We start from the raw sequence: 15,437 nt of genomic DNA, 5'->3' as shown, positions 1-15,437 counted from the left end.
TATATATATATAAAATAAAGGGTACCTGGGTGGCTCAGGCATTTGAGCGTCTGACTTTTCGGTTTCAGCTGAGCTCATGATCTCAGGGTTGTGGGACTGAGCCCCAAATCAGGCTCTGCTCTCCCCTCTCCCCACTCACATGCTCTATCTCTCAAATAAATAAATATATCTTTAAAAAAAAAACATAAAAACTCCAAATTTTCTGGTTTTTAACATTTTCTCAAGTCTCAACATAGTCACAGTGAGTCTTCAGGGTTTTTCATTTGCACAGATCTGTGCCACGTCCATGGTCTTATATGAATCCTTGATCATGTGCCCTGCCTTTGAGATACTGGTTTTGTTCTTTCTAAATCTAGGCATGGACTGTTCCTTGAGAATGTTCTATTTCTTTAATGTCTCCTCAGCATCCTTCTCATTAGGATAACCCAAGATTACAGAGTAAGCATTTCTTTTTTTAAAGCTACTTATTCTTCTTAAGTGGTAGTCTCTTGTAGAAACTATGGACTCACTTTACCTTTCTCTGATTAAAAAAAGAAAAAATCCCATGGATGTGTCTCAACATGCCCATTTGTTCTCTTTTTCTGCTGTTATGAATTCCAAGGTGACTCAGTCACTTCCTCCCATGTTTCTCGTACCTTCTGTTTCACCAACTGGCTTTTCCTTTCTGGTCAGAATTCAGTGGAAGCGCTAGTCATTTTGTCCTCTAATCAGCTGTTCCATTTTTAGCAACAGGAGCCTCCCCACAGATGTTCAGGGAGTTAAAAGTCATGACATCACTACACGACTATTACAGGGCTGAGTGGTCCTTACCCCCTCACCCCTTCTCTGCATCTTTCATCTCTGCCCACAGGCTTCCACACATCGTTCTGGAGTCTTCAGCATGGTTCTTTGTTAACATTTAGTGCTTTGACTTGAGTGGGAGGACCAGGGGTAGCAACTAGACATAAGTTTAGGAATGGGCAGTAAGCGGAGTCCAAACCAATCGGCATGTCCTGCAAGTAAATAAGTAAAGGACAAACATGCTGGTTTAGTTTAAGGGAGTCATTGGTTTCAGGAAAGAAACTCTACTCCGACTACTGGGGGTAGAGCAGGTGACTGAGGCTCTGGTCATCATTACATGTCACTCCACTACCCCAGTGGTAAAGGTGAGGGCATGTAGATAAGGGAACTGCTTGCAGCCTCCTGGGACCACAAGAAGAGCTAATTTTAAATGAGGTTGATACCATGGAAGGGGAAACAAACAAACAAAATGAAAGAAATCAGTTTCTTGATGACACTTGAGCCACAAAACCAAGCCTTCCCTGTGGCCAGCCCCTCTTTAGGATTTCCAGTTCCTTTTAATATCAAAGCCCATAGGAGTTGGATTTCTATCCAAAATGTGTCCTTCTATTCCATAATCTAAAGTTCTATTCCACTAAGTTTCACCAAGAACAAAGAGACTGGGTTAAAATATTAAGTTTACTTTGCTTATTTTTGTTAATTACCAGTATTTCTGCATACTAAACCTGGACAAAGAAAACTCCTTTGTTTTTTTGTAAAGTGGAAAGTGTCAGTGGGAAGAGACAAAATATCCCGATACCCAGGATTAGGAAAGGGACAGGTGTCTGGAACTTGTCTTGCTAGGGGGCTTGGTAGAATTTTGGCTGAGTTGAAAAGGAGGTTTTTTGTTTGTTTGCTTGCTTGCTTGCTTGCTTTTTAGGAGGTCTTAAAGATATAGAGGGGGACACCTTGGTGGCACAGGCAGTTAAACAGTGGACTCTCGATCATGGCTCAGGTTGTGATTTCGGGGTCATAGGACTGAGCCCCACGTTGGGCTCTGCACTCAGTAGAGTGCCTACTTAAGACACACTCTCTCCCTCTGCCCCTTCCCCACCCTCAAATAAATAAATAAATTTCTAAGAAATACATTAAAAAAAAATAAGTTATAGAGGAATTCCCAGGAGACAAGTCCCAAGAGGAGGACTGAAGGGCTCTCACTGGTGTGGAGGACAGGGTAGGACATCTATGACGCAACAAATCTGAACACTGTTGTGGCTGGAGTGACAACTGACAACTGACTTGGAGTTCACAGTTTATAGGGCGTCATGTGGAGGCAACAGAGGACTGAAGGACTAAAAGAGCAAGACTGGCTGAGGGATGGGAGGCCATGTGGAGAGAGAAGGTGAGTTGGCGGCAATACAGGGGTGGGCGGTTGGGAGAGGACAGCGTGTGGCCGGTGAGTCAGCTCTGAGTTCTACCCACTTAAGGGCATATTTGTCTTCTCTGCCTTGCCTCACGCTACAGGAAGCATAAGAACTGTTCTCTCAGAATGCTGTTTTCCGCCTCTTGCTTCTGTGGTCTGAGTTTCAGTTTCAGGCACCAACCTGTCCTATGTGGGCAGCAAGGGCAACAGCTGATCACTTAGTATTGATGATGTACGTGAAATTCTGTTCTTCCTCCCTCTACCCCCAAGCCAAGTATATAAACAACTCCCAACCCTACAAACATCCAGAAGAATAAACCTGCAAAACATCTCTTTTCAAGATGCCAGTTTTGCTAATAAGCTGTATAGTTCTCTTCCCAAGACCTTCCTCCTTTTCTAAACCACTTGCATTTTTCCACTACGATAGGAAAAAAAACTTGGAAAAAACCTTAAGTGGCCATGGAGATCATTGACTCTGCCTCCCTCCTCTTTGCAACCTGGGAAACGGAGGCCCAGAAAAATATGGCCTTTGACATACAAAAGTTTTTTTAAATTTGAGTTAGTCCAATTTATTATTATTATTATTTTCTTTCACAGGTTGTGCTTTTAGTCCATGAGATCTTTAAACAACAGCCCTCACTACCCACTAGGTAGCGTCTTCCTTTACTTTCTAGAGAACAAATCTGGTGACTGCCAACTAGTCAATGATTGGCTCCCCAACTGGCCAGAGATCTGAGGAGCAGCCATAATGGAGGGTGCAGGGATCCCATGGAGAAACATGACCACCAGCTGTATGTTTTCAGCAATGGGTAGGGTAAAGGATGGGTCCAAAGGAAAAAGGCCTCATCCACCCTAAAAGAACTATTGTAGTCAATCTGACCAGCGGATACCCAGTGATGGAAATGGGCAAGGCTTGGGGTGGGGGGGGGGTATTAGTTTATGATTACTAGTTAAGTTGTTACATGAATATTTTTCTTGAAATTTAGAGAGGCCACTCTTTGGGACAGGATGGGTTTGGCTTTGGGGTCGTTTGTTGCATACGTGAGTTGGAGTGAAAGACAGGCTGGTCTTTCCAAGTCTGAAGCTGCCAACCCCGGAGTGTGGCTTCCATAGGCAGGTGCCACAATCCAGTAGGAGTTCCAGCATCACTGTCCTCGGTGGGGCAGCTGCTGGGTGACCCACTTGCACTCCAGTTATATGCTAGCTCTCCTTTTTACAGATTTCTAATCTGCCAACAGAAGGCCCCTTAATTTGAGATGATTTTCCAGCAGTGAAAGGTCTGTTAGGACTACAGCTGCGGCTATGAATCGAAGCAGACACAACCCCTTAGCCTTACATTTGACCTCATTACTCTAAACTCAAAATGATCAAAATAAGTAACCATAAATCAGAGAGGACAGAGAATGGGAAGCAGGTTTAATCAACTAATTATTTAAAAGTTATAACCCCGTAATAACACCTCCAAGTTGTCCTCTACCTCAATTCAACTCCACTTTTCATTTGCTAGTGACAGAAATCCATCTTCAATGAGTTTAAACAAAAGGGGGAATTCATAATAATGAATTGGGGGGTACCGTGTAACCAAAGGCAGATTGGATAACCAATGAATGGATAATGTGTGTTACGGGGCCTTTGTGTAGAGTGGGAACCTAAATTCAGTCTGTCTTTAACTCTCTGTCCCTGTTTGAGCTTCAGTCTGTGTTGACTTCATTCCGCCTGCCAGCAAGTAACTATTCCTCTATAGCCTGAAACACAACCACTGACAGCTCCCCAGTTCCAGGCTGAGCTCCTAACACTGATACAGTGTCTGTATCAGTCAGCGTTCAGTTGCAGATGACAGAAACCCCTCCTGCAAGTTTAAGCAGAAAGGAGATACCCAGGGGCACCTGGGCGACTCAGTCACTTAAGTGTGTGATTCTTGATTTCAGCTCAGGTCATGATCTCAGGGTTGTGAGATTGAGATTCTCTCTCTCTCCCCCTCCCTCTGCCCCTCACTTTTTCTCCCTGCATGTGCAAGCACCTGCATGTGTGCTCGCTCGCTCTCGCACACTCTCTCGAAGACGACAGTGGAGGAGGGGGAGGAGAAGAACGAAAGCAAGGAAATAAGCAAGAAAGCAAGAAAAGAAAAGAAAAGAAAAGAAGTGAAGCAAAGGAGACATCAGATGCTCATGCTTTCCCATGGTATCCTGAACCCCTTCATCGCTTCTGGAATTAGGTGCTTTCATAGTCACTGGAAAAGCTGGAGACGTAGGCACCAGGCTAAGCTTCCAGGAACAACTTCCAGAACAGTACTGCAGAGATTCCTGCCACAATCAGAAGGCTGCCCACTGCCTCCCTGCTTTCTGTGCAAGTGAAACTGATGTCCCATGTTCTGCTTTAAAAAAAAAAAAAAGATTATTTATTTATTTGAGAGAGAATGCTGGGGAGGAACAGAGGGAGAGGGGCAAGCAGACTCTGCACTGAGCTTCGAGCTACATGCAGGGCTCGATCCCATGACCCTAAGATCATGACCCAAGCCAAAAATCAAGAATCAGATGCTTAACCAACTGAGCCACCCAGGAGCCCTCCGTGTTCTTCTTCTTGATACCACCCACAAAGCTAAGAAGCAGCCACTGGGATCTTAGCTACAACTGTCAAGAAAAGCAAACATCTGTATATCAAGCTCACCCATGAATGGCTTCACAATATGAACTTCCACTTGCCAAATCTCTCATGGGCTTCTGCTTGGTGTCATATAGTCACATGAAAAACCCAGCTATGAAAGAGTCAGGTGAGAATGTGGAGAAATCGGAACCCTTGTGGACTGTTGGGGAGAATATAACGTGGTGTGGCCATTATGGAAAACAATGTGGAGATTCCTCAAAAAACTAAAAATAAAACTACCGTATGATTCAGTAATTCCACTGCTGGGATTTTACCTCTTTAACCCAAAGAACTGCAAACAGGATCTCAGAGGGATACTTGTAACCCATGATCATTGCAACATTATTTACAGTAGCTAAAAGGTGGAAGCAACCCAAATGTCCAATGATGGGTGATTGGACAAAAAAAAAAGAATGTGGTATAGACATAGTGAGATATTACTCAGCCTTTCAAAGAAGTAAGTCCTGTCATGTGCTATATTATGCATAAACTGTGAGGATGTAAGGCTAAGTGAAATAAGCCAGACACAGAATGACAAAGACCGCATTATTCCACTTACACAAATACTCAGAAGAACCAAAATCAGAGAGTCAAAAGGTAGCATTGGTGTAAGTCAGAGGCTAGGGAAAGGGAAAAAAAGGGGAATTGTTTTTTAATGAGTATAGTTTTAGTCTTGCAAGTTGAAAACTTTCCAGAGATCTGTTGCAGAACAATGTGCATAGAGTTAACACTTAAAAAAGTGGTTATATTGAGGGCACATATTACATGGAACACTGGGTGTGGTACATAAACAATGAATGTTGGAACACTGAAAAAATTAAATTAAATTAAAAACTGGTTAAGGGGCACCTGGTGGCTCGGTGGGTTAAGCCTCTGCCTTCAGCTCAGGTCATGATCTCAGGGTCCTGGAATCGAGCTCCACATCAGGCTCTCTGCTTAGCAGGGAGCCTGCTTCCTCCTCCTCTCTCTCTCTCTCTCTCTGCCTGCCTCTCTGCCTACTTGTGATCTTTGTCTGTCAAATAAATAAATAAAATCTTTTACAAAAAACTGGTTAAGAAGGTAAATGTTATGGGGCACGTGGGTGGCTCAGTTGGTTGAGCGTCTTGATTTCCACTTGGGTCGTGATCTCGTGGTGGTGGGATCAAGCCTGGTGTCAGGCTCCACACTGAATGCAGAGGTAAATTGTATGTTGTGTGTTTTTTGTCACACAAAAAATGTGTAATGATGACAAGTAGATTGGAATAGAGTGAGAGAGCGCGTCTACAGTACCTGGAACAGATCCTGACTCCCCCCTCACTCGGCCTAACCCCACTGTTTCAATTTTAAAATTCTCTGGAAGAACTCCACTTGAGCTAGATCTGGTCCTACCTACATCTGTCCCCCGTGATTGGTGGCTAGTGGGAATAGGAGTGAGACAGAACCACCTTAGTACCGAGACATTCCTCCGAAACCATGACACTGGATAGGACTTAGTGACCGTCCTCATGACAGCCTTCGAAGCCCCCCGGGTTGGGTCCCCTGTTTAATCACTGACCTCGTCTCCTAGTCCTCTCCCACCTGCTCACCACGCTCCACCTTAAATGCCAAACCCATGCTCACTCTAGCCTTCGTACCTGTCCTTGGCTCTGTCTGGAGCACCCTCCCCTGAGGTGTTCACAGAATTCCCTTCCTTGCCTCATTCACATCTTAGTCTTTGGTGGAATATCAGCAAGGCCCACCCTGAGCTCCTGGTGAAATTCACAACCTCCCTCCCTCCCCTGACACTCACCATCTTCCTTCTCCTGCTTCACAGTCTTCTTTCTTCCATGCACACGTTCCTTTCTAACATGTAATTTACTTACTTAGGCGTATCATCATTCCCCCCTCTCCACTAGGGCAGGGAGTTTTTACGTGTTTTGTTCTTTGGTGGATTCCAGGAACCTAGAGCTGTGCTTGGTTCTAGGCACCCAATAAATTGGATGCATGGTTGGATGGATGGATGGATGGATGGACGCAGGAACAGATGGATGGGCTAGTTACCAAATGAAAGGGGAAGTAATATTGCTAGACAAAGGGAAAGGTTCTGGTAGGGGGCGGGGGAAGAGTTTTTTGCTACATCCAACATTTTTTGAGTACCTACCACACACTACCAAGGCACTGTGAAGGATGTGTGAGACATGGCTCAGGCACTCAGGGACATCCTAAATATGTCTCATAGAAAGGAAGAAAGGGAGAAATCATGAAAATATTTAATGACTAACTGAGACGTGGTAGTTTTAAGAGGAATCATGGTTCAAAGAAGGGAGTGTTTCATGTATCTGTGGGTAATCACAGAAGGCTGCATGGGGAGGAACCCAGGCCTGGGATGGGCCCTGAAAACATGCATGATTCAGGTAGATGGTGGGAAGACAGGAAGATACTCCAGGCAGGGACAGCTGCATGAATAAAGACAGACAGCCCAGGAACAAAGCAGAGAAAAACACTTCCTGTTTTACAAAACAAGGAGAATGAGTTGCAAAGAAGTAGCTGGTACCGGAAAGCACCCCCACTAGTCTGTGTGCTCGTGTTTGGTTTGCGGCCACACTGAAGCCTGCAAGGCCACATGGGTGGGGGCTCACCCGGGCCCTGGGACTGGAAAAAGGAGGACTCCCTACACACTCCAGCTAAGGCAAAGGAAGCTCCCCCGACCCTTGGCAGGTTCCACATGCAGCCCGGCATGAGAAGAGTGAAATCCAGGTCCCCATTTTTTAAAAAAAATCACAAAAAGGAAGAAATTGCGGAATTTTAGTCACCATGTAGAGTCTACATTAGAGGCTCGTTAATCTGGGTGTGAAAATGGGTTGCAGGTGTCCGTGCTAATTAGTGGGTGCTTGTGCATATGTGCAGTTTCCCGAAGTCCCTGTAACTTTATTGTCTGGAGCACTTTTCTTCTTCTGAACCTCTTCCATCCTACTCTAGCCTGGAACAGCCTGCATTATCATGGCTGAAAAGGCCAACTCAGACCACCAGAGTGTCTTCTTACTAAATGAAAATACCACTGTTTTTCTAAATCTACTATGGAGAAGAAGCTCACCTCCCTGGAAGGCAGAAGAGGTTTCAGTCATTTTTTTAAAGATTTTGTTTATTCATTGAGAGAGAGAGAGAGAGAGAGAGAGAGAGAGCCTGCTCAAGCTGTGGATGGAGGGGTGGAGAGAGGCAGAAGGAGAGGGAGAGAAAAATCCCAAGCAGACTCCCCGCTGATCACCACCCGAGCCAAAACCAAGAGCCAGATGCTGACCCAACTGCACCACCCAGACGCCCAGAATTTTGTGCTTTTCATCAAAATAGCTTGCACAACCACTCCGAAGATGTCTCTGTCTTCGTCCCTGGAACCTGGGAATATGTATTTTACATGGTGAAAGGGATTTTGCAGATGGGATTAAAGTGAGGCCCTTGAGATGAGGCCCTGCATTATCGAGGTGAACTAGAACGGTTGGGTTCTTAAAATCTGAGAAGCTTTCCCATCTGTGCTCAGAGGGAAACATGACCCCACAGGGGTCACAAAAGTGGAACCCGTTCATTGTTGGCTTTGAAGAGTCACGAGCCAAGAAGGTGGCCTCTAGAAGGTGGTAAAGGTAGAAAACAAAATAAAACAAAAACACATATTTTCCCCTGGAGACTCCAGAGAGGAACCCAGCCTTGTCAACACCATGTTAGCCCAGTGACACCTGTGTTGGACTTCTGACCGCCCGACGGTAAGATAGTAAGTTGGTGCTTTTAAGCCACTAAGTTTGATGGCAATTTGTTACAGCAGCAATAGACAAAAGTGACACAAGAGTGAATTTGCAGAGTTTTGCAGAGAGATTTATAAAAGCTCATGACGACGGTACCCACGTGGGTGAGGCGTGGCTATTTACCGGGCTGTTCTCTGGCTTCTCTGGTGGCAAGCTTCCTCACCCATGGCCTCGTAACACTGGTATGTGGAGGGAACTCTTGGGTTTTTCTTGCATTTGGTCGGCACCCTCCTCAGTCCTGCGAAACCAAATACAGAGAAACAAGACAGAAATGAATTGAAAGCACACTCTTCCAAGGCTCCTGAGGGGCTGGATTTTGAAAGCAGTATTATCTCAATTCTCTCAACATTTAGTAAAGTCTTGCTTGAATACGCCAACCTTGTCACTGCTGAGCTTTGCGGTCTCAGGGAAGGCCTGTGGTTTGCATTTGAGAAGAAATACTAAAAACAGAGCCGGTCAGCTGTACTCTACACAAAATATGGCAACAGGGGAAAAGGAAAGGGGATTCTTGAACAAAAGATCACGAGAGAGGCAAGAGTTAGGACCAGACTTTGGTCTTTGGAAGAGAGTCGCTGTCCTCCAAGTTGCCCATGGAGCACCTCTTTGGCCTTCGTCATATAGAAACAATGTTCACACCTTAACACTGAAGGCTTTGGGGGCTTTGAACTGGACTCTGAAAAAGCACATACTCCTCTTCCCAGAACTGTTTCTCTTTCTTAAGTTCAGCATTGCAAGTGATGGCTGCTTTATTCTGCCTCCTTAAAGCTACAGTGGATAATTTTCTCGTGAGATGACATGGAAGGTTATTGGAAGCAAACAATACGTTGCACTTGTGAGAGGTGTGACCCTAGTTGTGAGGGTCAGCCTGTCTGATCAGACCAACCACTGTATAGCCAATTGCTTCCATATTTCCTGGAAAAACCCGAGGAGTGGTTTACAGTGGAATATACCTTCCTGAACCAATGCATGTACAGTGGACACCCACTACATGGTCAAGGCCATGGAGCTCTACACAGTCTCCTGACACCGTGGCAACAGTTGGTTGGTCTGAGAGTGAGCAGTTCACCCAGATTGGTAGGTCAGAGTCTCTTTTCTAAGAATGTTATTTTGTTAAGTGGGCTCCACACCCAGCATGGATCCCAAGGATCCCATGGATCTCTCAAACTCGCAACAGATTAAGACCTGACCTGAGATCGACAGTGCCACCGACTTAACCGACTGAGCCACCCAGGTGCCCCATTTTTCTAAGAATTTTAGAACTGGAGAAAGAGCAAAAGGGGGAGTGGATGGCAGAGGACAACAGAGAGAGAAAAATGTTTCTGGAAAGTCACAATTGCAACAATTAAAACTCAAAATCTGTTGGAAAACGAACTTTTTTCCATCAGATGATGCTCCTGACTGTTTCCAACCGTGGTTCCCATCTGCTCCTCCTTAGCTGCATTCCTGACCTGGCGTACTTTTCTGCCCTTTTAATAAAATCTCCTTTTACTTATGTTGGTTTGAGTGGGGTCTGTTCACATACAAGCAGTGAATCCTGATACATAAGCCCCAGTGCTGTGGAACGAGTATGCGATGTGACAACATGGCTTTTGGGGGGACATGGCCTCGGCAGCCCACTCTCTCACCTGCCACTGTCAGTGCCTCATTTCTGTCAGCAAATATGCAAGAAGTAACCAGAAAAGAAGGCTGCTTTTGAATGCCTCTTTTAAAATGTAAGAGGGAGGGTCAGAGATCCCCTTGCTGGTCTCCAAAATAGCTGTCTCTTAGAAGTAAACCAAGGAAACGATTGCTTAGTCACAAAACCAGCTACAGGCAGAGTAGGTGAAAGCGGAAACTGACGAGCGGGCTGAATGCCAGAAAGGGCTGCCAACGGACCAGAATCCATGCGACAATGAAGTAGTGCATGGTGCCTTTGAAAATTAAAATATACGTGTTCTCCCTGCCCCCCAAACACACGGAATCTCTCTCTCTTTCTCTCTCTCTCCCTCTGTCTCTCTCTCTCTCTCTCTCACACACACACACACACACACTCCTCATTCACTCTTAATGTTGTTTGTCCCACTCCGTCAATTCATGGGGAAGAAGACAGACTCTCTTGAGATCACAGAATGATCACGTGGCAGAGAAGTGGCTCTCAGACCCAATATGATACTAGATCTCACCTGAGCTAAGACAGGGCATAAAGCCACAATGTGCCTTGCTAACTGTTGGTTTCTGGCCCTGTCCCAGAGAGAACATAGAACACTCCCTGGGCATGGGCAGCAGCTCTCCTGTCTATCCTTGGCCAGCTCGCTTAAGCAACAAAAATGAATCCAAGGTGTTTAACCATCCTATCCATTCTCCTGCACAATTTCAAGACTCTGTTGTATTTCTAAAAAGAAAAAATTAAAGGAATGTAATTGTAGAAACGTGTCAGGAATATTTATTCTCTAGAGAAACTGAAGAGGATAGATCCCAAGTCTAAAATTATGTGTTCTTTACTACACACACAGGAAAAGATTTATGAGCCAAGGGAATATAACAGCAGATTTGACATTTATGCGAAAACATTCAAAATTGAAATGGTATAGGTCAAACCATGTGAAAACACCGATACGTTCCCTCCATGAGGCTTACAAGTGTGGGATCTGGAGTCCAGTGGAACTCACTTGAGCTGTCCTACTTACTAGCTGTGCACAATCCCTTAGGCTCTCTGGGTCCCAGTTTCAACGTGTGTAGGACGGCAGTGGGGGAGCTGGTGTGGGGGTGGGGGAAATATCAGCCTCACCAGCTGGCTGCACCAGGGGCTCTAACAGGTGCCCTAGCAGGTGTAAGATACACCTGCCAGCCCCAGGAAAGGGCAAGGAGAAGCTTCAGGCATTGTAGGAACTGAAGGGTCCTTCTTTTCTTCTCTTTCCTCAGAGATTTTTTAGTTGTTCTTTCCTATATTTAAGCCTAAAGAACTGCCCCAAGCCAAGAGGAATAGAAAGTCCTTACTCAGGGATCTTTGAAAGGGAAGATTAAGAAATCTATGCACGAGAGAGTTTCTTCAACCCAAACTTATCTGCAGTGTAGAACGTTTTCTCTCTTTCTCTTTTCTGGCATTCACAAAAATAAGAATAAGGACAATTTCACCTTTGTCTCCCGAGACAAAACAAAACAAAAGCCCTGTTCAGCTGTTCCTTGTTCAATCTAGATTTGCAGACTTGCCAGGGCTCACAAAACCCGTGTTTAAATTCTTCCTCTCACCTCCACCTCTGTCTGACCTAGCCTAACTCCACCTCTGCGAACGCCTGCCCCTCAAGATGATCATTCAGAACATGGCATGTGGGCGCTTCCAGAGGCTAAGTCAGCCCAGCCGGGCTTCCTGTGATTTCTGTCAGGAGGGAGGAGTCTCCTGTGCGTGTCTCCAGCCTTGTGTAATCTTCACAAGGATCTTCCACAGCGGTTAGCATTTTACTCACTTTACAGGTGAAGGACCTGTCCCAAAGTAAGTTGGAATAGCTTTCCCAAAGCCCCATGTCTGACTTCAGAACACCTCGAAGCCTGAGTAGTCCTTACAAAGAATAATTCACATTATGTCGTTCCTCTGCTAAAGACTTTCCAGGGTTTCACATCACACCTTGAGTAAAGTCCCAACTCCTCCTCACAATCTGCAGGACTTACCATGGTCTGGCCCCTGACTTCTCCAAACCAGTCTGGCATTGGCAATCAGGAATACTGACACAAATGGGCTAGTAGGAGCAGATCTGGATAATATATGAAGTGTAATGTTTGGAATGATTTTCTCCGCAGGGCAGAAATCACCTGTTTCTACTTTCTCACTATGGGCCAGAATCATTTGCATTGTTATCAGTTTTCCACAACATAATTTCTATCCGTACAAAGGGATAAAATATCCATCAATACAAAGGCTACCAAACATGTCATTCTATGTAATTAGGTAATCTCCAAAGGGTCTACGAGACCGTGCCCAGCACTCTACTGAAAGGACATTCAGTAATCTCTTGCATATGTCCAAGACTTGGACAACTTTTCCTGACAATAACTTTGCTGTACCTTGGCTTTTCATGTATTTGGGAGAAGGTTAGTGGCAGGTCCTGCTTTCCTTGGAAGTGGTTCAGGCTAGAGGAAGGAGATTGTACATTCTGCTGATTTGGGCAGAGATGACATTTTCCAAGTTCACAGCTCTGGATAATGCATGGTACATGATAGGCATGCGATAACCATTTGTGGAACATATGAATAAAGGAGTACAGGGTTTAGGGGGCTTTGTATCCCAGCTGTGTGTCATTTACCGGCTGGGTGACCTTGGCCAACTTAATTATCAGAGTCTCAGTTTCCACACTTTTGAGATGGAAAAAGTAACACCAACTTGGCAGGGTTTTTGTAAAGATTCAAAAGTGTTTATGGGGGTGCCTGGGTGGCTCAGTGGGTTGGGCCTCTGCCTTCGGCTCGGGTCATGATCCCAGGGTCCTGGGATCGAGCCCCACATCGGGCTCTCTGCTCTGCAGGGAGCCTGCTTCCTCCTCTCTCTCTCTCTGCCTGCCTTTCTGCCTGCTTGTGATCTCTGTTTGTCAAATAAATAAATAAAATCTTTAAAAAAAAGTGTTTATGAAGTACCACACAGAGTGTCTAGTATATGGTAGCCCTTCAGTATACAACATTTGTTGTTTTAAAAGTGGGTGATCACTTCCTCTACCCATAAAGAAACCACATATCACTTGCAAAAATCTAGTGGACAAATTTTCAGCCATGAGTTCTTCCTTGTTATTATCCTAATATTCAAAATCACACCCAAAGACAGAAAACCAAATCAGCAAATTCTTACCATCAAAAGAATCAACTATTTAAGAAAAAAAACAAAACTTAGCAGTGGAGAATATACAAAAGCAGACATCGTCAGTCCTGACAAACATCAACCCATGAGTAATTCTCTCCCACCCACTCTTCCCTTCCACGTTATTTTAAAGCAAATCCTAGACTAAAATTATGGAGGAGGAAAACTTTTCTTCACTTAGTTTTAATGGCTGGGGGACTTGTAAATGAAGTTGACAAATGACAGCTGAACAGGAGAGAAGGCATATCAACCTATTTTATTTTTATGTGCACAGAGACATCACAGGAGAATACCCAAAGGAGTGGTGAGCTTTGGAGACTTAATGTACCATATTAATAGAGGGGGAGGGGAAAGGCGACAGAGAGACACTTCTGGGAGAACAAGTGACTCCTTAGAAGTTGTTGGGGGGGGAGGGCATTTATGGAAACATGATGACTTTTTGGAAAGATAAATGGGTCTTTGAGGAATAGATGGGAGATAGTTCATGTCAATGTCCATCCAGGTACAGAGTCAATTTCTCCTCTCCTAGAAGAGATGGTTAGATTTGCTCCCAGGGAGGGGACCTATGACAACTGAGTTCTTTGGGAAGGCCTTGCTTTTAGACAGGTGGGATTTCAAGAACTCAGATGCCTCTAACTGGAAATAATTCTCATGCCAAAGTGGCATATGTTGGGATGGCGTGTCCTCATCCCCGTATCATCCATCCACAGATGAAATCAGCATTTTTGAAAGCAGCTCTGTATGTAAAAGAGACACTCGGAGGGCAAAATTGTCCAAAGGAGAACTGGAGGTGGGGGCACCTTCAGGAGATGCACTCCAATATCAGAAAATGCAATTCACGGTAAGCAATGGGTTTCGGAACAGGCTACCCCAAAACATGCATCTTGGCATCTTGGATGTTGTAAGCTGAAAGAGGCTGAGAAAACAGTGGGAATGTGTAGGTCTCTCTGACCTTCCCCCTCCACTCTTCCCGAAGCAGGTCAGAAGACCTTGTGTGAGAGGTGTCCTCCCCACACCCAGAGGAAAGGAACACCCTTATCTCTGAGACAGAGACAGAGGGGCACAGAGAGGAATCTGAATGAACAGGTCTATCTAACCTTCCCCTAGTTTACTAGAGCTACCTCACACTCCCTAACCTATCACATCTCTCCAGGACTGTGCCCGGGCCTTTAAACCCAGCTTAGAAATACTCAGTTTTAACCATTTCTTTTAGGTCTTCATTTCCTTATGAGGCCCCCTGTGTCATGTAAAACTTAAGTTAAGTGCATTTGTCTGCTTTTCTCCTGCTAATCTGTCTTTGTCAGTTTAATTTTCAGACCCAGCCAGGGACCTTAATAGGGTTGAGGAAAACTTTTTCCTCCCCTACATAAGCCTGGGAGTCTAGCGAGACATGATTTATATCAAGCTCCAGCAATCAATTACGTGTTTTTTTCTGGTCATTTAACTGGAAGATAGATCTAAGTCTGACAGGCCACTTTTATGTTCTTCCTAATTCTTCCTGGAGACTGGCCTCTTCCAGAAAGTATCATCTGAGTGGGGGCAGGGGCCTCCTCCAAAGGAGGTGCATTTGGGAGGTATTCCAGCCTAGGCTCCAGAGTAAAAGAAATGCAAATTCAATTGAAGAGACGCTAATGATTCCTCTAGTGTTGCTCCTATGGAAAGGAAGTAGACTCAGAGACTGGTGTCTCCCAGCAGTACCTTTTTTGGGGAGAGATGAGAGAAGTGAAGTCCTGGGGGGAGTGATGTAGAAACAACCCTTTAGAAAACTGGGGGAGCCTCAAAGTCAGGAGGTGCTGAGCCCACAAGCTCAATATAATCTTGAAAAATTAGAACCAAGAAGGTGTAAGAGGCAAATATAAATTAAAAATAAGAGGCTTAATTCTTCCGGCTGGGAAGAGGCTGACCCCTGCTCCCCACTGTTTACTTTCAGATTTTCTTTCTTTATCCTTTCAAACATATGTAAATCTTTTTAAAGGTTAAATAAGGCTCTTGCCAGTCTAGCAATTCAGGAGAATCTCCTCAAGGACTGGACAGCCAACTC

Source organism: Mustela putorius, unplaced genomic scaffold, assembly GCF_011764305.1.
Source record: "Mustela putorius furo isolate JIRA1106 unplaced genomic scaffold, ASM1176430v1.1 tig00003854_pilon_pilon_pilon, whole genome shotgun sequence".
Classification (NCBI taxonomy): domain Eukaryota; kingdom Metazoa; phylum Chordata; class Mammalia; order Carnivora; family Mustelidae; genus Mustela; species Mustela putorius.
This window is presented reverse-complemented; position numbering follows the sequence as displayed.